The sequence below is a fragment of the Protopterus annectens genome, chromosome 1.part1 (assembly GCF_019279795.1).
Source record: "Protopterus annectens isolate FY-2018-M chromosome 1.part1, PAN1.0, whole genome shotgun sequence".
Lineage (NCBI taxonomy): Eukaryota > Metazoa > Chordata > Ceratodontiformes > Protopteridae > Protopterus > Protopterus annectens.
The window spans coordinates 1917169770-1917194954 of NC_056726.1; positions in this window are offsets into that span (position 1 = coordinate 1917169770).

Below are 25185 nucleotides of genomic sequence, written 5' to 3' on the forward strand. Positions count from 1 at the left end.
TTTAGATCCCTAGACAAAATATATCTAATACCATTTGAGTTGCTTATGTGCAGTAAATCAATCAGTACTGAATCAGAGGATGTCTTGCATGCCAGACATAGATTTCCTTTTTACAGTCTATTGGATACCAAGTATAGTGACAGAGCTTTGAGTTGGTCCATGTAGGGTATATTGTTCAGATCAGTTTACTATCATGTCCACAAAGTGCCTTCTGTCGTAGATGGCAACATCAAAAGGCTGTTTTCCAAGTGGTTAGACCTTGAACAGAAAGTCAGCAAACCACATCATCGAACATTGAATGGAACATGTACTCCAACGGCCACATTTCCAAAACAGTGAATGTCGAAATGTTGCTATTAACATGGTTTGACAAGGGGTGGAACGATGTTTTTATTTTCAGCATATCAGTGCAGTGTTGTGAGCATTCAACGGAAGGCACTTCGTGGACATTATAGTAAACTGTTTAGGTCTGCATCCTTTCAGTAAGGTATCTCTGCAGGTGTTCACATTGGTGCATGTATCTGGACAGATACTTGCCAAAGAGGGTATTATACTCAATAATTGGCCTAATGATGGCTGAGTAAATGGGGACAATGACATCCTGAGATCTAGACACAATTTCTTTCATTATAAACAGTGAAATATGGAAGGTCATTCATGTGACAATGGACATATGTTGGTCAAAAGTTAGGTCACTGCTCACACACATTTCCAGATCTCAAATAACTGGGTTAACTCTTAGGGCAGGGTTGTCACTATGGTAGTTCCCCATATAGATTACTTTCCAAAGGAGAGGATAATACATTTTTTGGCATTTAGTTTCAATCTAAGATTTTGGCAACAGTTGTTTATTTGGGATACAATATCCTGTAGGATGGCTATCTCATTTGGGGATTCAATAACTGCTCCTAACTTGCAGTAATCTGCAAATATAGTCAGCCAGAGTCCTTCGTTGCTGGCTTTTACTTGAGAGAAGTAGAGCCCAAACAGAAGAGGTATCAGCACAGAACACTGGGGAATTCCACTGCTGAGTGGTCCTTTTGTGGAGTTAACTTCCCCTGTTTTAATTTCCTGCATCCTATCTGTGAGCCATTTGTCAATCTAGCATGTGACATATGGGTTTATTTACAGTTTATGTAGCTTTTTTATTATGCTTGAGTGAGAGATTGTATCGAAAGCTTTGGCCATATTGAGGTATACAGTATGTACAGTTTTACCTTCACCCACTGCTTTGGTGACCTTTTCAAAAAAGAATAAGCATGACCTGTCCTTGACAAATAAAATCTGAGACAGGTCCAGTGTTTGGGTTTTCCTATATCTTTATTGATTATTTCCATGGCATGTTTTTTTCTATCACTTTACATATGAGGCTGGTCAGACTGATGGGTCTATAATTGCCTGGGTTTGTTTAAGGCCCACCTTTATGCAGGGGAATGACTGTTCTCCATTCACATACTATGAACGCTGTGTAGAGGCTGAGTTTGTGTACTGCTGTTAGTGGGGTGGCTAAATTGTGTTTCATGCTATTTAACATACATAATAGGATATTGTCAGGCCATGTCAATGCAGTACGTTCAGCTTTTGATAGCGGTTCTAGGACTTGGTCTTATGTGATAGCTGGAGGCGAGCCAGCTTCAGGTATATCTTAAGAGAAGATGGAGTGGAAAGAATGGTAAAGTTAGAACTGAATTTATCAGCCATTATGTTCATGTTATGCTCAGCCTCAGTTTAGATAACATCATTCACAATCATCTCAGCACTTTGCCTTATTGTGCTTTTGACTATGAACATAACTAAAAAAGGCATTGTGATTATCTCTGGCTTGAATAGCTATGTTAGCCTCAAACTTGACTTTGGTTGATTTTGGTAAGCTCCTGAGATATTTCCGTGAGAAGTAGGGTTGCCACCATTCTTTGTATTTAAAACTGGAGCAAGGCCACACCACTCACACCTCCCATAACCCCACCCATTGTCTCCCCTCTTTCTGCCCCCTTTCTGCCCATTTTGTGTTGTTGTCATTACATCAGATTAGGGAACCCCCCTCTTTTTTCCATTTATGATGCATCTTTCTACCAATTTACTATGCTTTTCTGTAAATCATTCTGGGGATTACTCTTTTTATTTTTGGTCAGCATTCTCTTCCTTTTATTGTAGTGCTTGTTGGTATTATGTGTTCATTAAGTAGGTTTGTTTATGGGCTTTGCCCTGTGTTTGTTTCTACAGAGTACCTTTGTATCTCTGCAGGTGTTTACATGTTAGAATAGTAAGGTGATGTATGTTTCCATGCATTCAGTCAAGTTAACCAGGTTTGGTGGGAATTTGAAGCTTGCCAATAATTAACTTAGGAGTAGGTAGTTTGTCTTAGAGAAAATATAAAGCGTACCATTAACGGAATGAATCTTTGGTTTCAGTTTTATTTCAAAGAAGCTAGCTTTATGGTCAGACCATAACAGTTGTCAAAGACATGCAAGAGATGGTGCAAGATGGCATATATTAGTAAGGACAAGGACCAAGATGTTTTTCCCCCTAGTGGGTTCTCTAAGTAATTGTTCCAAGGTTTTTGTATTGACAAACTCCAGGAATCTCTGTGTCTGTGCACTATGATGATGTAGGTTTAACAGTCTATAGTTGGATAATTTAGATCACCTAGAAAAATGGTATCGGGTTTAATGATGAGCTATTCCAGTTCCTGTAAATATTTGTTCTGGCTTTCTTGGGTCATGCTATATTAAAGTGTGATATTCTTATCAATGAACTCAGCACATTGTTGGACATTTTTTCTTAATTTTCTTACGCAAAAAGATTTTTAGTTCCCTTTCTCATCTGTAGTGACCTTAACATTTTACTTTGCTTTACATTACAAATAAAATATATATATGTATATATATATATATATATATATATATATATATATATATATATATATATATATACAGTGCTCTTAAGTTCCTTACAGGCATGTTTCAGTGTTGTTCTGAGGTAGAAGGATGTGAATTTCTTACAATTTTTTGTTATTTTACTTCTTTTATCATATATGAGAGATCCACCAGATACATTTTTCATGAATTTACCATTATATTTAAGGTGGATGGGTACTCTTTTTTTCTATACAGCTGTTTAATTGCTGATAAAAGCCAGAAGTGAATGTAGTAGTGCTCTCAGTTGGTTCTATTGTAATAGTCTTTTATTAAAAATCCAAACAGATACACCTGACCACTGTACAAAAATCCTTTATTTTGCACAATAGTGGAATGTTAGGTAGCATTCTGCCTGAGCCTCCTCAAAGGAAGAAATGATTAGATATTTTAACTCTGTATTAAACATCTGATATCATATAAGACCACAATCCTGGAAGTAGCGCAGCAGCCAGTGTAGAAAGACAGTGATATTTTTATTGGATTAAGCACTTTCATCTGGATGCATAGGAATTCATCTGAATCTAAAGCCCTAATTACAAAACCAATATACATAACCCACCCAATCGGTCATGTGACAACTTGTAAACAATCATGAAATACAAACTATCACACATTAAATTGACGTAAATTTTTTTTTTACAAAAAAAGTATAACAAAAATTAACATAAAAAAACCCATGTTAAAATACGACACATAAATAAAAATTAAACAAAATAAGAATGTACCTGGGGATTTAATAAAATCTGTGTAGGACTAGTGTAAGTCCTACATGGAAGGTACCGTGGCTGTGTCTGTGGCTCCTCCTTGGCAGCGCTCATTGCATATTAATGAAGACACGCTACTGAGGGAGAGCTTTGTAACAGGGATACAGAATCAGTGTAGGAGGTGTGTTACAGTGTCTGGAGATTTGTAGCTCAATACCTACACTGTCAAAGAGCCAAATAGTCAGTGTATGGCACTGAAAGTAAAATTAATTTTTTTTTTTTGTGTTTGCATGGCGCTCAGCAATGGACATGTGCCAGACATCTAAAAATAGAATCCGGATGGATTCAGTTATAAAGGGAAAGGTTAGGTTTAACCATAGCTTAACAGGTTTGTGTGGTGAACCATGGTGCTCTGAGGTGCTTAAACGTAGTGGTTGTATATATAGATATATATATATATATATACACACACACACACACACACACACACACACACACACATATATATATATATTAATTATATATATATGTATATGTATATATATATATATATATATATATATATATATATATATATATATATATATAGGTTCATAGGTTGGTACTAGGCTATCAGGCCTAGGGCTTATACAAGCCTAGCCATAACAATTCCCTGGCTATTTCTTCCCACACTATTTACTTCCCTGGACCCCTGTCTAGCAGTGCGACTGATGTGATCCCCAGGGTGAATTTCCTTTCTCCCATCCAATCGTCAAGGTTCCTTTTGAAGAGGGCCAAAGAGGCACTGAAAATATATGTATTAGTTTAACAGCCATTCACAAGGCTATGTAGCCAAATGGTTTGAGTGACAGCCTCATGTGTAGTAGGTGCAGGGTTTGATTACACAGGCCAGTTATTTTGTAAATACACATTCTGAGAGTTATTTTAAAACCTGATGAAATAATTGTCTGATTACACAGACAGGTTATTAATATTGTCGTGCAAATACACATTTATGAGATGTACTACTAAGCCCTGATTTAATTTTGTATGAATATACAGACAGGTTATTAAGGTCATACATTGCAAATACATGTCAAAGATGTAGTTTACAAGCCCTGATGGAATATTGCATGTATGCATGTACATTTTATGAAGCATTTATTTTGCAATTACAAAATATGAAATATATAATAAAATCCTGGAGTGCTGCGCTCAGCTAAGCTTCACTAAGCACAGCTAATCCTAGCCAAGCACTGCTTAAACAAGTAATGTTTTAGCTGTGCTTAGCCGGTTTTCACACTGTTTAGCATTGCTAAGCATTACCAGTTTAAGCACTGCTTGTCTGAGCTTAGCAGGGTTGAGCGGTGCTAAGCAAAGCACCAAATTTTTTAAAATGGCCCAGCTGCAGCAAAGTGTGGGAAAACAACCTTATTTAAGTACAACTGGTGGGAATACAGCCAGTATCTATTGGAGTTTTATCTTGGCAGAGACAACGGCAGGATTTGGAGAAGGTGCACACTTCTGGTCACAAATGTGGGGCATTCTGGAGTACAGCGTCATGGTTAGACTCCTAATAAATGACCATGACATCTGGCTGCTGCAGGACCAGTACCAGGGTTTGGAATACAAATCAGAGGCCTGGGACGAGCTGGCATGCAACCTCACCTGAAACTGGTATTCCCCGCACAGGTGAGCAGGTGTGTCACCATTTTGATGACCTGAAGCATCGGAAGGGGGATCTCTTGGCCACTTTGATCAAAAATGCCTGGGATGACAATGTCCCTGAAGTTTTTAAGCATTGTTTGCATTGTTTTACCAATAAGCAATCTGCATGTGTGATAGACAGTTACACATAATGGTGTGTTTCTCTCCCCATAGCTAAAAAGGAGAGGGCTCGCAACCTGGAGGCCCATGCAGGGCACCTGGCCAAGTTGCATCGTGAGTGTGGTGAATACAGATATACCTTGCAATCTATAGTAATATAAATAAGAAAGAGTACAGTAGTAACTGCCAGTAAGTATATTCTGTTTTGAGTGCACTGCAATGAATGTGGTCATAGACCTGGACTGATATAAGTGAGTAATGCCACATACAGATCTATATAGATGAAAGCATGACACCTGCTAATGTTAAGGAAAGAAAGTTACTACTGCATTAATAATGTTAAGGAAATAAAAGTTTATACTGCATCAGTAATGTTAAGGTAATAAAGTACAACTGCATTCACAATGTTAAGGAAATAAAGTTCAACTGCATTCAGAATTATTAAGGAAATAAAGTTACTACTGCATACATTGTGGAACACCTGCATTATTTAAGGTGTTCATCAATAAAGACTGTTAGATGTATACCAGTCACTGTTTCATGTCACCCCTAATAAAGCTGTGTTGTGCAAAATATGAGTATTTTGGGCTGTTGGTCAAGAAATCGAGTATTACAAGTGCTGTGAAGTAAACACGGGAATAATACCATGAAGTGACTGAAGGTTAGCTGATAAAGAACTGTTTTGCTAAAGTGTAGATGTGAAGGTTTACTGCGAGATATAATGCATTATGATATTTTTTATGCACTAAGATATGAACCTAGAATAGTAACGACTAAGGCATAATAGTGTGTTTATCTCAGGATTGTCTTGTGTTAACCATTGCATTTCAGCTGTTTGCATTCCTGAAATTCATTATGCTGATGCAAGCAAATATGAAACTGTAATAGCTGTAGACTGCAAATATACCATCTGCAACTGTATATGGATCAGGTAGGCAACCCAGCACTCTGATATGGTCTGTACACATCACACATATTCCCATCAACTAGGAGTTAAATGTGTACACCTGCATTCCAAGTATTAATACACAGTTCCCCTACTATCTCAGTCATGCATGAATCTCATGCATGTATGTTGAAGTGTCACTGCAGTCTTGTATGCCACTTTGCCTCTATTACCAGGTCACAGTTTGTTACCAGGTAAGCTCTAGGCATATATTAGTCAATCAGTACTCAGCAGTGCCTCAGTATTTCAGTGTGATAAACTCTAGGTATGTTATATATTTTGTCACACACAGACCAGGGTTTGAATCCAGGGACAAGTACTACTAAATATTAATAAAAACTGTTATGTAGTGTTAACTGATGTTCTCCCCACAGGAATTAAAGGTAAATAAATGGCTATTGTAGCAGTTCAAATGCATTACTTACTTGTGTGTCCATCTGTAGCAGAGCGTTAATAGCATTGCTCAGCAAGGTGATAAGACTGCATTAAATAAAAAGTCAACAAGTACAATAGTAATACAAGTTATTAAAACAAATAAAACTGTTTAATCTTGGTATGGCTGCATGTGTGGTGTGTCTGTGAATGTCTGCTGATAGTGTAACCCAATGCCTGCCAAGGATGGCATAGCTTCATAGGTTCATAGGTAGGTACTGGGCTATCTGCCCGAAGGCATATATTAGCCCAGCCATGTTGTGCGGTATTCACCGCCCCTTTGGTTAGTTCCCCTAGGCCCTTGATCTAGCAGCTGGTACCCTTGGCCCCTATCTAGTAGAGCTGTTGGTATGATCCCTGGTGTGAACTTTCTGTTACCCATCCACTCATCAAGGTTCCTCTTGAAGAGTGATAATGAGGGGCTCTGTCTTATGTAGATCGGGAGCTTGTTCCATAGCAAGGGGAGTCTTTGCGAAGGGAATCTATCCCACCAACATGTTCTATTCATTGTTGCGCTCAGGTTTATATCTCTAGAGTGTGTAGCTTGAGTAGATTTAATTTTGCTAAGATGGAGCATGTTCAACAGTTCTGGGTTGGACATGGCACTATATGTTAGACAGAGATCGCCTCTGAGAAGGCGGTATGCAACAGAGAAAAGCCTTAGTTTTTTTAATCGTGCTGCATAGGGCAACTGTTTGAGGCCAGTAATCCTCTTAGTGAGGTACCTCTGTGGTCTCTCCAGCTGTTGGAGATGCCTAGCCAGGTACATTCCAATTGGTGCATTGCACTCAATAATGGGTCTGATGAGGGAAGAGTAGAGGGGCACCACTACATCTTTAGATCTTGATGTGAACCCTTTCGTGATCAGATGGGTCACATAGAAGGATTTTCTAACCACCTTGGCAACATGGTTATCAAAGGAAAGTTGACTATCTACTTGTTAACCATAAGCATAATAACTATAAACTTTCTGTACTATGCACGATAGATGTCTCTCAAGTGTCACGCTGTCACGGACTGTGATCACTGTTGCCAAATCCCTGGGACACAGATTTAACAGCCACTTGATTTATCTCAATAGCACACTACATCAGTCCACAGTACACCTTGGTAGTCACAAATGTTCCCTGACATGTAATAGTCCCCTGTAGCTGTGTACCTGTAGGTGTTACAGATTGGCCCATACTGTTCCATGTGGATAGCTTGAGAGGTATGTAGGTGCATAGGGCACTTATATGCGTATATTAAGGGCAGACCTGTAAAGTATATAAGAGTTCTTTTGCAAACAGTATAGCCTATACTGATAGCAATGGCATGAATTTCTCTCTCCCCCCACCCCTTATCTGCATCATAATTTATTATTCTTATACATCAGGTATGGTTTACTTTTAACATATGTTGTTCTCAAAACATTATGTTGGGCCTTGTGTTTTATTATTGTTATGTATTACAATAGTTGCACATTAACATACCTTGTTGAATTACCTATGTTGTTCGCCTTATGCTGTAGCTGTTACTGGCATGCCGTTACAATACTGACTGTTATCCCAATTATTGTTGTGTTCTGTATGCTATGCAATTTTATGTTACTGGGTTATGTGATTTGTTCTGGTATGCTGTCACAACTAACCACATGTTCTCTTCATTACTAACCTATACACTTTGAAAAACCTCAACACCATACTTTGACTGGGTAGGAGGGTTCCCTGAGAATCCATCTACCCTACCACAACCGGCCATACCACCAGGACCAAGCATGTCTGGGACCCAACCTGGAGCTGCCCCCTCGGCCAGTCCTGCACCACCTACGGGTGGAGCTGCTTCAGGGGATTGGGCCTGCCCCCTCTGGGAATGAGTGTGGAGAGGGAGTGGTCACCCAGCAAAAGCCACCAGGCATGATGTGCAGGATTGTGCAGCAAAGGTTTGATGATTGACTGCACTGGATTGAAGGTAGACTGGCCAACCTGGAGGGGTAGGCTGACCCTGGCATCCCGTCCCCAGGATGGCCACCTTCGGGGCTTTGAAGGAGCAGTGGTGACTGCCCATGGGTGGAGAGCTCAGTCCCACTGCTATTGTCTGGGGACACATGGCTCTCTGATTCCACAATACCCTCCCCATCCAAGGTGTTTACTCCCCTCATGTGTCATACACTGCCCCTGTCTGCTGACTTGTCTGTCTTGTCTGTTTGCAAATGCTACCTCTCCTACCCAGCTTACCTCCCCACATGTCCCTATATCCCTTCCCCAACATTCCACTCTCCTGAAAAAAAAAATGGGCATCTGTCCCACAAAACAAATCACTCCATACATAGTTCTCCATTTTGCCCCACGTACACTGCCCACAATCAATCATTATAGCACTTACTCAACACAGTTATGTCCCTCACACCCCTCTCTCTGAGATGTGAGGCTTCAAATTCCAAATTGTCCATAACCTGCACAGCTTTTTCTGTACAAGTAGTAGAGCACTACGTTCCTTTCCTATACATGTCCTGCACATCCCTACCTGCCTTTCACATTGTTTTTCCCCTTGCTTGCCCCCATTTCACCACTTTATTTTCTCCCCTTTATTTCTTTTAGAAATAGCGTGGGTTTAAGCGGATCTAAGTGGCATGCCGCTTTGCATTGTGCAAACCCATGCAAACCCACTTAAAGCTGCTTAAAACTGCTTTAATCACCTTCAGTCTTTCTGACATTGTTATACACATCAGCAAAATGATTACCCATGCCAACTCTCAAACCTGGTACCCTGCCAACTAAGGCATAGTGCATTAGTCCACTAGGCCACTCAGCTCTGAAGAATGCCAGCTGTTTCCATAAACATATCATGGGTATCAGTGAGGCAGATCAGCAAAAATATCACCGCTGCCAAGTCTCAAACCCAGGACCTTACCAGCAACAGCATAGTGCATTAGCCCAGTAGGCCACTTAGTTCTGAAGAGCAGCACCTGCTTCCATACACATATCCTGAGTATCAGTGATGCGCTTCAGCAAAAAATTCACTGCCTGTCAAGTCTCACACAAAGGACCCTGTAACCTACATTATAGTTTGTTAGCCCACTAGGCCACTCAGCTCTGAAGTATAGCAGGTGTTTCCATACACAAATACTGAGTGCCAGTGACACTCTGCTTGTACATATAATAGGAAAAATGACAGCATACTTGGTACTGTGATGCAGACACCAAACCAGTACACAGCCAAATAACTGTTGATGGATATACATGAGACTCTAGGATAGCAGGTACAGCTGACCACTGCACAGACTGTAGCAGAATGTCCACAGTTGTGCCATCTACTTTTGGCATGGTTGTCACAAAACCTATTCTGTGTGCTGAAGTACTGGTAAGTCAGTACAGATTGAGATTAGAAAAGCATGACAGACAGTGCAGTGTCACACTTCATACCCATACAAACACACATGTTCATGCCAATTCTGTGTAACAGACTGTATGCATGCACATATGTCTTGCAAATACATCTTCTATAGTATTGACTCAGTAGCTCAATCCATTACATTTCTAGCATGCTTTACATTTTTCTACCCACAGTTCTGCCTTACATTCCACTCTGTTGCATGTCAAGTACATGCTTGTCAAAACAACAAAGAAATGATTGAGCCCAGCAATTGTAAGCAGAACCATTTGATGCTACTGCAGTCACTGCCACCCATATTAGCACATCAAAGGCCTGTAGGTTGGGACACACTTTAAAATATATATAGGCATCCTAAATGTTGCCTACCACTAACTGGATGGCACTATTACAGAACATATCTACCTGAGGCACATGCCTCACCTGGTGGGTACCCTCACCCTGGCTATGCTGTGACAACAGAGCTGACACTGCTCCCTCAGTGACATATACAACTTGCTGTCCCCCAATGTGTTCACAATCTCCTGGCCAGAATGCAGTAGCTGCAGCCTGCAACATACATGGCAGTATGTTCAGCTACCTGCTACAGACCTACAATACCTCTCAAACATCTAGACGGGATCCACACAACACCCATACATAAACGGGTAGGGGGATGGTCAAATGACTGGGACATGTGTCACAGTCTTCCCCTACAAACATACACAGCTGATAGACCAGCAACTATAGCAGCAGCATGCATATTCTAATGCAAAGGATGTATGACACTCACATCTGTCTGTTCCCATACCGACCTCAACCCACATTGTTGAACAGTAAACTGACACATAATCAGAAAATCTGTTCCCCATAGCCAAACATAACATGCCAAACTGTGGACATACCATATAAATCTGGACAGTGGACAGTATGTTTACCTACCCTCTGATGCTGTAGTCCCCACAACTCAGCAATGTACATCTCACATGCCAGGAAAAGGGTCAAGGCCTACATGCAGGCCTGAAATATAGCTCTGTGGTGCCATACCATTGGCTAATGAAAATGCAGCCCAGCTGTTCTGGATAATATAAGCAAGTGCAACCACAGATTGTTGCACAGGCAATCACTTGTTCATGAGCATTACCTACAGAAGACAAGCTGCTGCCTATGGTAAACAGTTCTGTGATTTTCTTTATGAAGACAGACTGTGAGAACATAAGAATTGTACTACAGGATTTCTGCACGTAAAGAAGAACAGCACTATGCCAGGTATTTAATAGAAGTCCCCATGTAATGGGATGCAGATGGGAGGATGCAGTTAGGGGAAATAGGGATTACAACAGTAGGTCTGTAGTACATATCTTGGAATGACACGTTGCTGTTAGTCAGCTGTCCTGCACCTACAGACTTCACTGTTGGCTCTGTCTGCTGTGACAGATTACAGCTCTGGTCCTCTGACTGCCTCCAACAATGGTCAGATCATGAATGAATGCTACTTGATTGTGTTGTATACAATAGTGACACTACGTACTGGTGGATGCAGCTGGCATATTACATGATGTAGTGTTAGTGTCCTCCTCTCAGTCTGTGAATGTCACACAGACATACTTCAAACATTGTGCAGATGTCCTTGACTGTTCTTGATGTACTCTGGCTAGGCCACTTTGAACTCCACACCTGTTCTCATTGCTTGAGAGCTATACTTAGAATATGTGTCGATCCCCTGCAGCAGGATACCAGGTTATAGCCACTAGTAGTGAAGGGGCACAGGCCCAGCCTCAGCGACAGAGTGTACATTACAAACATATAATGTAAGGTAATGAATACAGTACTAGATATTAATAATTAGATATTCCTTGGATCTACCTACTCTCCTCTTTTCTATATTCTTGTTCCTTTTCTTAGTAACAACAAACTTATTCCTTTCTAGATATTTTCTTTTTATCTCCTCATAACTTCTTTAATTAAACCTGTTTTTAACACATATTCTGAATATTGCAGCTCATACTTATGTTGTCCTTCTTTATGCCAGCCCGCTTACTAATAACTTATCTAACTCAGCTGCTATCCTTTACATGTTATATTGCAACTACATCTGTATTATGTTAAGTGTTTTTTACTTAGCACTACACTAAGAACAAACAGCCACTGAGATGATTCCTTGTCTTTTTTTCTAGCAATGTTTAACATGAATTTAATCTTGTATATGTTATTATATTCGTGCTTCCTCAAAGCTTATCTCCCTGGAACTCTGAGATTATTCCTGGCCTTTAACATGAAATTAATCTTTGGATATGCGATTATATTTTTGTGCTTCCTCGGAGCTTATCCCCCCAGCCCTCTACTGAAAATGGACATGGATCCAGTTAGACTAGCCCAGTCAACAAATGTAAAATAAATAAGTAAAATAAATAAAAATAAATGAAAATGTACCATAACTGTTTTCTGAGGGGTCTGGCATGTAACAGGCAGATTCCACACAGTCTGCAAATAATCATTACGCATTGTCCAACTGTTTGGCAGACATCAACATCCACAAATTAATACAGGGCATAAGTAATATGTCCTGTGCAGACTGCCTCAAGGCCCTATCCCTGTATTCATTTGCCTACAGGCTTTTGAGGGGAAATCTATGCCTGGCATACAGGGCGTTGTCAGACCCCACTCTGATGGACCTCCTGCATATCCACAAAACAAACAGTACCAGAATTACCCATTCTAAAGACTTAGACCTTGCTTGTGATATAAATAGGATCTGCTGGAGAGATAGGTACGTATCACAGAGACTACCCCATCTATGGAACAGGCTGCCCATCCATGTGAAGTAGAGTTCCTCCCTAATCCAATTTAAGTGCAACTTGGACAATTGGATGGGAAACCAGAAATTCATCCCTGGTTTGGCACTTATGTCTCTGATGCAAATGGGTAACCTGTAAATGGTTCATCTCTCAAGCCCATGCTTACAGTTATCTTGAGTATCTGAACTTGTCAGAGATTTGGGATGCATGGCTAGCCTTAAAAAAAACCCTTGTGCTCATTAGCCTTGTAAACACCTATGAACTTATGAACCTATTTGTCTGGCACAGGGTCCACATGTATCAAGCAGATGTACACATTCTGCAAACAAAGATGATACCCCACCGCACGTTTGCAGTGCTGGCTGTCATTGGGTCACATGCATGTTGTTGGACTGTCCCCATACACTTGAAGTACTACTCACCTATTTGTGGGATGGTGGCTGTATGACATGGTACTGAGATGATGCCCATAGGGGACACACCACAGTAGATGGCAGTGATGGGTGTGGAGACATAACAACACAGTCCATCACAGCACACAGGGTCATAACCAGTATACCTAGGATCATAGGAGGTTACTAGACTATTGGCCCTGATGTCCTCATAAGCTTAACCCAGAGTTTAGCCCATGTTTATGCAAGTCAGCACATGATGCCCCAGTCGAACAGGGACACAGGTGGTATCCCAAAGGTGTATGTCCTGTGTACCATCCAGTTATCCAGGTGTTGCTTAAAAAGTGGTAAAGAGGTACTCTTCCTGATGTAGACAGGGTGTTCATTCCACAGGTGGGTGAGTGTGTGGGGTACACATCTGACCCACCAACTCCTGGGTGCATGTGTGGGTTACTCAAGTGGAGCTTGACTTGTGGATGTGCATCATCCCATCAAGGTGGAGTACATGATTGCATTGTATGCCACATGGATGCCACCTCTGAGGAGTCTGTATGAAACCTAGTAGAAGGATAGGGCTTCTAGCCTATCTGTGTATGGTAGATGTTTGAGGCCCTGGTATTTCCTTGTGAGGAACCTCTGTGGTCTCCCCAGCTGCTGCATGTGCTTTGCGAGGTACATGAAGAAAGGGACATTATACTTGATAATGGGCATTATTAGGGAGGAATACAGGGAAGTTATGACCTTCATTTCCCTGGATGAGATACCCTTACATATGAGGTGGGCCATGTAGAAGGCTTTCCTTCCAAAGGAAGCAGCAAGGTGGTCAAATGTCATAGTGCCATCTACCTGTGTGGCCAAATCCCTCATGACTGACTGCATGCTTAGTATGTTGTTAGTAATGTGATAATTTGTGAGGACATCATTCCCCCCAAAGGGGATGATGCTGCATTTTGTGATATGCAGCTTGATGCCATGTATCTGGCAGCACTCATGTGTCTGCGTGAGACCCTCTTGACAGATGTCCACATCACTAGGGGATTTGGTGACAGCACCCAGCATCCACTCTTCTGCACACGTGGTTGGCCATAGGCCACTGGTTGTGCCCTGCACCTAAGAAGAGTGAATCACACATAACAGAGGCCCCAAGACAGAGCACTGGTTATGCCTCTAGTTACAGGTCTATTACTTGAGGTGGCTTCACCTATATTGAGTAGGTGGATGCTGTCAGTGTGCCAGTGTGCTATCCGTCTGGCAACATATGGATTGTTGTCTAGCTGTGAGCGTATATCTATTATGGCCAAGTGGAGAATACTTGGCCAGGTCAAAGTAGGCAATGTTCACTGTCTCTCTCCCTCTTCCATGGCTTTGTGGACTGTGTCAAAGAAGTCAACAAAATGTAACAGACATGATGCCTCCCTTGAAAAAGCCAAACTGTATGTGATTGAGTGTGGGGAGGTCGGCAATGTCCTTGTTAATGAGGTTCATGATAATCTGTTCCATGGCCATGCAGATAAGGCTAGTTTGGCTGATGGGTTTAGAATATGCCAGATCAGTGGACGCTCCACATTAGTGTAAAGGGATGACAGTGGGTGTCCTCCACTCAGCTGGGACTAAGGTGGTAGTCAGCCTTTGCTTGAATAGAGTGCCTAATAGTACTGCAGGCTCATGCTTGAGGTCATGTAGGATGCATCCTGTGATGAGATACAGCCCCAATGGGGTCTGTACCCAATGATTTTGACATGGCAGTGATGACCTGTTCCCTAGATATAAGGGGAAGATGGCATGTACCAGGGATGCCCTGATGTACTGATGGGGGGACAAGGGGTGAAGCTGTCACTGTCAGGCAGCAAGTGTGCTACATCTACAACACTTGTATATCTGGTGCCCTTGACCACCACCTCTGAGCAGATCTGGGTGCTTTCTTTCAGGTTGGAGCCATATGTGAAGAAGAAGATATGACTGTCTGTAGTGGATGTTGCCAATGTGGGCTCGGAGTTTGCGTTGTAGGATTTCAGTAGTGCTCTTCTTTGCTTGTTCAGGCTAAGGAGACATTGCTTCAAAATGGGCTCTTGCTCCTTCTTGGTCTTTTACAGCAATATGTCACTCCAGTTATAGAGTCTATTTATTGCAGATGTCCACCAGACAGGTTTACTTATCCTTGCAGAGGATTTATTATTTATTTATTTATTTTATTTTACATTTGTTGACCCGGTATGTCTGACTGAGCCATAGCCCTTTTTCAGCAGAGTCCCATGGAGAAAAGCTCCATAATACAGTAAAAATAAGCTAATGTTATACAAACTGGTATAAAAGACTAAAAACACTAAGTATTTTAACATTGACAAACATAAGATTGTTGTACATACATGTTTGAATAAGCAAAAAAAAAAAAAAAAACTTATATATGGTAATTCTAGGGTAAGGCACATTCTGTTTGCATGATAATACATCGAGAAAGGTGACAACAGAGAGTAGGCTAGTGTTTGAAGAACTTAATCAGTAACAATTTGAGAGGAGAGAGAAGGTGTATACATAGCAGGAATGAGGGTGAGGGAAGAAGTAGGATAAGGGAATCTGTAGATGATTGACAAGAAGGAAGGAAGGACGGACTAGGAGAAGGAAGGAGGGAAGGTAGGTAGATCAGACGACGATAGTGGTAGAAGGAAGTATGTTAGCTGAATGGTTGTAGTCAGGGAGGATGAGAGCAATGGCAGATCCATTGCTGTTTGTAGTATTCTTTTGTAGCCAACTTAAATTGTTTGGGATTTGTCAGATTTCTGATTTTCAGAGGGAGCTTGTTCCAAGCCAGAGAAAAGTAGTAGCTGTATGTTTTGACCAGATTTAGATTTGGGTTTATAGATATATAATAGATCAAGGGATGAACTCTTGAGATTTCTAGCTGGTGAGTAGTTTAATGCAAGAGAAGACAAGGCAGGACAGTATTCTGGCTGGTACAAAATTGAGTGTATGGTTTGAAGCTGTGTGAGCTGAAGTAGGTGGGGTAGTTGTAGCCAGTTTAAGTGTTTCAGGGATAGACAGTGGTGGGATTTATAGGTTTGCTGAGCTGCAAATCTAGCAATATTGTGGTATGTCAATTCAAGCTTTGATAGTAGTGTAGAGTTTAGATTAGTAAGGATTTGTGAGCAATGAGTTAAGCAAGGTAGAAGGTAAGCATGAGTAAGTGTGGTTCAAGCTTCATGGGGGGAGACATTTTTTGTTTTTATATAGCAGCCCTAGCTTCTGATGAGTTTTTTTGATGCGATTATTAATGTGATGGTCGAATTTCAGTTGGTCGTCAATGGTAACACCTAGAAGTTTTTACTTGATTCTACTAGAATAGGAGTAATATTTTGAGACATTATAGAAAAGGAAACTTTGATATGATTTGCTGTTTTAGGGAGAAAGAGTAGCAGTTTTGTTTTTTTTTTGGGTTAAGAATGAGCTGACTGTTGGAGTGCCATATCTCTACTGAATTAAAGGAAGATTGGGTGGCAGCTAGGATTTCAGAGGATAATTTAGCTATGGTTATGACTGTGGAGTCATCAGCGTATTGGACAATAGAGGAGTGTGGACAGAAGGAATGAAGTAAGTTGGTAAAGATATTAAAAAGTAGTGGGGGGCCGATAATGGATCCTTGGGGTACCCCCATTTTAACTGGAAGAGGAGAAGATAGTGCAGAGTACCATCTGACAGATTGAAGTCTATCAGTGAGGTAGTTAGAGAGCCATGTTACAGTGTCAGTAGAGAAATTTAGTTCAGATAGTTTCTTAAGTAGCAGAGAGTGTGAAACAGTATCAAAGGCCTTTGAGAGATCAAGGAATAAACAGGAGATGGGTTTATGGTCATCTTTGGCTAAGGAAATAGTGTTAAGGAAGGAGAGAAGGGCAGTAGTAGTGCTATGCTTAAGTCAGAATCCATGCTGTGTTGGAGTGAGCAGTTTTTCATGTAAGAAGTGTTGAATAACCTGTGTGTGTATGCATTTCTCTAAAATTTTAGAAAGAGGGGACAGAATAGCAATAGATCTGAAATTTGAGATTTCTGTAGCGTTACCTCCTTTATGACTGGGTAGGGTGTAGAATTGTTTCCAGATAGCTGGGACTTGAGATTCTGATATAGAATTATTAATAATGATAGATATAGGCAGAGCAAGAGAGTGAGCAGCAATCTGAAGAAAGTAGGATGGGATGTGTCAGCAGATACAGAGCATGGTTTTAGCTTAGAAAGCAGAGTTTTTATGTAGGTGGTGGACACAGGTTTGTGGAAGAAGGATGATGCAGTCCTGTCTGGTACACATGACTCCATGCATCTATACAAATGTACATATAGTGCTTTGGTGTATTTGTGGATATTGATGCCAGTTCCAACAGAGGGGAGGAGGCTGTGAAGGTGCTTATACCATCCATCAGAAGGCTGTAATCAACTTTGGAGATGTTTGCACGTCTGACCCTAGCTAGATGGATATTGTGGGAGATGGTGACTGCAAACATGACCGCTTTATGGTTGGTTTTACCATGGAGGATCATACTGTAGGGATGCTGCAGTGGTTACCCATGTTGTTTAATATCAACTCCAAGAGATGTTCACCTCATGTGTGGGTAACAACTAGCTGTTCCAAGATGTTTGCATTGCCAAATTCCATGAATCTCTGGGCATTTGTATGCTGGCATGAGTACTTCTTCCTATCTATGTTTGGGTACGTAAACTCACCCAAGATCAGACTACAGAGTCAAATCCCAATGAAGTTGAACAGGTCCATATAGACAGAATGGACTCCCTGGTCACATGTTGGGGCCAGTAGTTAGCTGTGATTTGAATAGAGGTCTTGGCAATGGTTAACTGCACCTGAAGTGTCTCCTGTGCATCTTACTGTTTGACCAGCCTGGAGGTATGTATATCTTTCATATATATTGAAAGCCCATGTCCTGTGCCTTTACTGCCCACAACTTGGGGTCTGGCTGTATGATAGGATGAGTGACCATGTAAGGCTGGGGTGATCTCTGTTGCCTTGAACCATGTGTCTTTGACTGCACAGATGTCAGCATTGTCCAAGGTAATTGCTTACAATGTGTGCAGATTCATGTTTAGACTCCTAGCATTTAGCAGCATGACCTTCAATTTGTGATATGTGGAAAGTTTCATGTTGGTAGTGTTAACTTCACACTTTTCCTAATAAAGGCACTATGGGTGTGGCAAGAACCATGGCCTGAAGCCTGAAGGCCAGGTGAGACAGACTAGGGTTGGCACCTTATCAAATGTCCAATGTAGGACATGTTTTGTAGTAATGTGAGAGTTGCCAGAAGAAACCATACACATGCACCACTGAGCATATAGTATGTGTTTGGAGAGTGTCTAACTGTGCTTCTAAGGTGGATGACAGAAGGCCTTGTAAAGTATGTGAATTTTGGGGTTAACAGTTAGGCACTGGCCTTAAAATGTGTTATCATGGCATGCATATAAGCAAGACAGACACACTGCTGCAAGGAGATATACTTACACATGTGCACACCCACTCGCAGAGTTACCATTGTTGTAATTAGATCTCCTACCTATCTAATTTCATGTACTATAGTGCTATGTACTTATCACATGCACCACTGAGCTTATGTGTTTCATGAGTGACTCAATGGGCTTCTAAGGTGGATGACATCAGCAGGCCCTGTAAAGTAAGCCAACATGGGGGTTAAGAAATAGGAACAGGAATGCACTACAGAGCTTATGTGTTTGGAGAGTGTCTGCCACTGCTGATGGGGTGGATGACATCAGCAGCTGTTGACAGGGAGGCCACTGTTGTGGAGGACACTAGTCACAGGGCCATAAATTATTGACCATTGCACATACATAGGCCTGTTGGGTTGTATGTGGAATATTTGCACACACACAAGGTTGCTGATGTGAGATTAGAACCCCTACCTGATTACTTACTAATACACTCTATAATTCACCATTCTAGTTGTGTGTGCCACTGGTAATTGCTGTGTAAGTAGCTGTAGCACTACATCACTCTATAGCTTTTATTTTGTGTGTGTGTGTGTGTGTGTGTGTGTGTGTGTGTGTGTGTGTGTGTGTGTGTGTGTGTATGTGTGTGTGTGTGTGTGTGTGTGTGTGTGTGTGTGTGTGTGTGTGTGTGTGTGTATCTCTGTGTGTGTGTGTGTGTGTGTGTGTGTGTGTGTGTGTGTGTGTGTGTGTGTGTGTGTCTCACTCTCTCTCTCTCATTCTCTTTCTCCCACTTGTCTGTCTCTCTCTATATAATATATACATATATTACCTATAAGTATGTATCTATTTAAAACTCTACAGATACATACATATCCTATATGGGCCACATACTGATAGATAAGGGTAATCATGTCTGATGGGGATAGGGAGAAACAGGTATACATAGTAGTCTGTATGCACAGAGATATTTTGACATCTCAGTTCTATAGGTAGATGAGGCATCAGACATGGGATGAAATTAGCTAAGTGTAGGAGCATGCCCAGTGTGACTGTCAGTACTTACAAGAGGACTCCAGTCCCGATCTACCTCTACTCCAGTCCAGGATTTTGTGTGATATGATACAACCAGTTGGCTGCTGCACCTGATTATACAGTCCAACACATCCCTGATAGCATGCCCAAGGGATTCCCTAGCTGTGTACTTGTCTTGATATCTGTCTCATACTTACGGTGTGTACAGATTGTATTAGACTGAACAGGGTTTTTCATCATATGTCTGGTACATTTTACATAGCAATATGATTTCTTGTTACATCAGTGACAGATCATTATAGACTGATGTGAGGAGCCGCTAATAAATATTTGAGTTACTGACTCTAAACACAGCAGGGAACCCATGCTATTTCACAACCTGTTCTACTCTGCACTTTCTACATTTGTCTGGTCAGTAGTAAATCCTTTTCCTTATCTGTGGACCTTTGTCCTTCTCCTTTTCCTGGGTTTGTTCACAATTGCAGCTCTATGTAGTTGTAGGTATGTTGTGATTAGGATACAAGATGTAACACCACACATAGTGTTCATAGGTTCATACTAGGCTATCTGCACTAGGGCATTTATAAGCCTAGCCAGAGTGTGTTTGGCTTTCGCCACCCATTTTAAATTAATTTTGCTATGCCTTTTTTTGAGGTTAGTATACTGTGCCTCTGTCTAACAGTGACACAGAAGTGATAGCCGGGGTAAACCTACGATGTCCCATCCACTCATCAAGATTCCTCTTGAAGAGAGTCAATGTGGGACTCTGCCTAACCTGGACTGGGATTTTATTCCAGAGTGAAGGGAGCCTCTGGGTTATGAATCTGTCCCTCCAGCATGTCCTATTTATTTCAGTGCTGAGGTTCAAGTCTCTCGAGCGCGTAGCTCAATGGGATTTGGATTTTCTGAGGTGCAGCATGTCCATTAATTCTGGGTTGGACATGGCTTTATACTTCAGGCACAGATCGCTTCTGAGCAGGCGGTATGCCACTGAGTAGAGCTGGAGTTTCTTTAACCGGGCAGCATATGGCATCTGTTTGAGCCCTTTGATCCTCTTGGTGAGGTACTTTTGGGGTCTTTCCAGTTGCTGCAGGTGTCTGGTAAGGTACATCCCAAAAGGGGCATTGTACTCAATTATGGGCCTGATGAGGGATGAGTAAAGAGGTACGATGACCTCCCCTGATCTAGATGTGAATCGCTTCATGATTAGGTGGACTATATAAAATGTTTTTCTAACCACTTTGGCCACGTGGTTGTCAAATGAGAGATTGCTATCAACTTGGGTCCCCAGGTCCCTAATGACTTCTTCTGTACTTAATGGATTACCACCTATGTGGTAATTTGTGGGCACTTTGTTTTTGCCAAAGGGGATGACTACACACTTTTTGGCATTTAGCTTGAGGCCATGGCTCTGGCACCAGTTGTCTGTTTCTATGAGGCCCTTTTGGAGGATGCTTGTGTCAGCTGGAGAGTTGATTATGGCGCCCAGTTTGCAGTCATCTGCAAACTTGGTCAGCCACAGTCCTTCCGTGTTGGCCTGTACCGCCGAGAAATATATACCGAACAAGAGAGGTCCCAGGACTGAGCCTTGTAAGACACCACTTGTAACTGGTTTGGAGTCTGACATGGCTCCAGCAATTCTAACCATGTGGGTTCTGTCCTTGAGCCAGTTTGCAACCCATCTAGTGACATAGGGGTTTATATTTAAGCTGGTGAGCTTATCTATAATGCCCGTGGGGTATTGTATCGAAAGCTTTTGTGAGGTCCAGGTAGGCTGTGTGGACCACCTTCCCCTTGTCAATGGCCTTGGTGACTGTTTCAAAGAAATTTACCAGGTTTAGAGGCAGGATCTGCCCTTAGCAAAGCCAAACTGGGTAGGATCCAGTGTCTGTAGGTCTCCAATATCTTTATTTATGAGGTCCATGATGATCCTTTCCATAGCTTTGCAGACCAAGCTAGTCAGGCTTATGGGGTGATAGTTTCCAGGATCCGTTGAGGCACCACCTTTGTGGAGAGGGACCACTGTTGCTGTACGCCACTCTTTGGGTACATATCCTGTAGTAAGGCTAAGATTGAACAGTAGTTTTATGTTTGGGTTTAGCTCTTCTTGGAGTTCATGAAGGGCGCAGCCGGGACACCATCTGGTCCCATTGATGCTGTGTTTTTGCTTTGGAGAGGCGGCTCTTACCTGAGCATCTGAGATGTCAGGGGGCAGCACTCTGTTGGGATAGATATTTGCCCTTTTGGTGGGGAGAGGGGGGAGAAGTTTGCACTGAACCTGTCAGCTAGGATGTAGGCAATGTCTGTGGGCTCGGTGTATTTTTTGTCATTTTGGACTAATTCTGAGCATATCTGGGAATTCCCACCCAGGTTCCTAACATAACTAAAGAAAGCCTTGAGATTATCCTTAGTGTCCTGTGCAATTTTTCTCTCGAAGCTGGCCTTAGACGATTTTATGAGTGCCCGTAGTTTTTTGTTAATACTGATCAGAGATGCCTTCCCTTTTTGGGATTTTGCTCTATCATGTAGTAGCTTCCTCCTTCTATTGTATAGTTTGTTTATGGCTGGGGTCCACCAGACAGGACGTCTGCCTTTCGAGGATTGGGTCTTGGTTTTATTTGGGATTGCATGATCCATGCATTCCAGAAGGTGTTCATAGAATGCGTTTATAAAGGATTCTGCGGTCTGGGCCATATTTTCCACAGGCCCGGGGGCTTTGAAGGATTTCGCCTCGGTTTTGAGGCATGTGAAATTTGCTTTAGAGAAGTTTTTCACTGTGGTTTTCTGGGCAGGGGGTGGGGTCGGGATGTGAATATCCAGTGAGATTAGTTTATGGTCTGATCTTACCAGTGAGGGATACACTTCTGGTCTGGAGCATAGTGTCCCCATGTTGGTGATGAACAGGTCCAGTATGTTTTTCCATCTTGTGGGAGTGGTAACAAGTTGTTCCATAGTATTTGAGTTTATAAATTCTAGGAACCTTTGGGCTAGGGTGTTGGAGCTAGAGTAATGCTCCCAGTCTATGTTTGGGTAGTTGAAGTAATCCAATATAATGGTGTTTGGAGAGACCTTCATATTTTCCAATATTCTCAGGAAGGCCAAGTAGGGTTCCTGTGTTTGGGAGGGTGGTCTGTAGCAGGCTATAAACTGGAAGGCAGTTTTACCCACAGTTAGTTGCACATGGATAGTCTCTGATGCTTCGTGCTGTGCCACCAACCTGGAGGTGTGGGTATCTTTGACGAATATTGATACTCCCCCTCCTTTTGTGGTTCGGTCGAAGTTTTGGGGCCGAAAAGCATGGTATGAGGTATAACCTGGTAGTGCTGGGGTGCTCTTGGGAGCCTTGAACAGGGTTTCTGTTACTGCACAGATATCGATGTTCTCCATGCTAAGGAGAGTTTCGAGTGCGTGCATCTTGAGGTTTAGACTTCTGGCATTGAGTAGCATTACTCTTAGTTTCTTATCCCTTGTGATACCTATGGAGGTGGGGTTGTCTTTTGAGCCTTGCCTAAAAAAGGCATTATGGGGGTAGCAAGAGCCTTTGCCAATATCCGAAAGCCCAGGGGTGACAAGTGCAAACCGTCCCTAGCGAAGCATTGGGCTTGTCGAGCATGTCATCCCAGGCTGACAGGCATTGGATCCCCTTTGAATGACACCAACACTTAAGCCAGTTGTTGAAATTGATCATCTTGTCTTCATATTGTGGCATCATTCTTGGTGAGGGTAAGATGCTACTCAAGGTCAGGGTCATACCGGCCTGGGCTACATGCTCAGAGAGCTCCTCTATGTCTCTTTTCATGTAGTCCAGGGAGGTACATCTCAGGTCATTCACACCAGCATGGACAATGACTGAGTCATATTTGTACTTGCCTTGGAGTGACCTGAGTGCTTGTGTTATGTGGCGGATCCTAGCGCCCGACAGGAAGCTCACCGCGACCTTCTCCTTGTTCAGCCTGGTGAGCGGGATGTCAGTGTGCCTGACGATAGAGTCACCTATTACAAGTGTATCATGTGTGTTGTTTAGCCTTAAGGGCTGTGACTGTTTGGCACACTGGCTTTGTAAACTATGTGTTGCACGTGTTTTGTTTTGGGGTAGCGGTTGCTTGGGTGTCTGCTTTGGAGATCTCTGCTGCTTAGGCAGATTTTTATTTAGAGCCTCTGAGTATGTTTTTGTGTGTTTATGTGTTTGGTTTGTTGTCGTGGTAGGTCTATGTGAGACTGGAATTGTAGTGAGTGTGGTTTCCTTCTCCTCCTGACTGGTTACGCCAGTACTGACTTGAGAGAGCTTAGCCTCCAGTTTGGCTATATGGTTGCATCTCTCACATGTGTTGGAATTTGTTGGGAGGAGGAGAGGGTTGTCTGTGTACATGAGGCAGTTGTAACATTGCCTCAAGATTCCCAGATTCACCAGCTGGACCGGAGGAGATTGACAACTGACCTTTGGACATGCTAGAATAGTATTGGGAATTCCTTTATAATTGAAAAAAAGGGCCAATGGGGAACAAGGTACTCAAGGGGAGTTTGTGAGGGCGTAGTGCTTTTAATTTTTTAGAGCTGACTTATATAATTGCTTTAGTGAGCAAGTGTCAGGTAACTTAAATGCAATGTGTTACAGGTAACTTAAATGCAAAAACGACAAACAGTAACTTTTTTCAAGTGAAATAAGGAAATAAGAACAGTAAGCAATGCAGATATCACTAGGGATCCACAGATCTGCTAAAAGGACACATTTTAGGTGGAATTAGCGTTTCAGGGAAATAAACAAACAACAAGCATACAAATAAAGCTAGATTCAGCAGGCCTTGATCTAGTCTATGCTACAGCAAACAAGGTGTACCAATTTCAGTAAGAAACAGTTAGAATATGCAGGCACTATAAGCCTCTAACCAGAAATTCCCTGCTCAGAAGGGCAGAGTCCAGCCTCTCCTCCCACAAGAGTGCAGACCACAATCCTTCTTAGCGTAAAATAACTGGCCTGAAGCCCAAGTGCTTAAACCAGAACTAATACACTTTTAGAATAACAGACACTGAGCTCTCAATCAGCAGTTCCCAACTTAGAAGGATGTAAGCTACCTGTCCTGCCACCACAGTGCAGGCCACAAACCTTCCTAATGTAAAACAACTGGTCTGAAGCCCAAGTGCTTAATCCAAAAGACTTAGAAATGATAGCTACACTTTAATCAAGTTACTACCAGCAGTAATAAATACAACTGAATACTTTAAAGAATGCCTGGATTAGTGCTCTAGTTATACAAACAAAGCTAGATTCAGCAGGCCTAGATCTAGTCTATGCTACAGCAAACGAGGTGTACCAATTTCAGTAAGAAGCAGTTCAAATATGCAGGCACTATAAGCTTTAACCAGAAATTC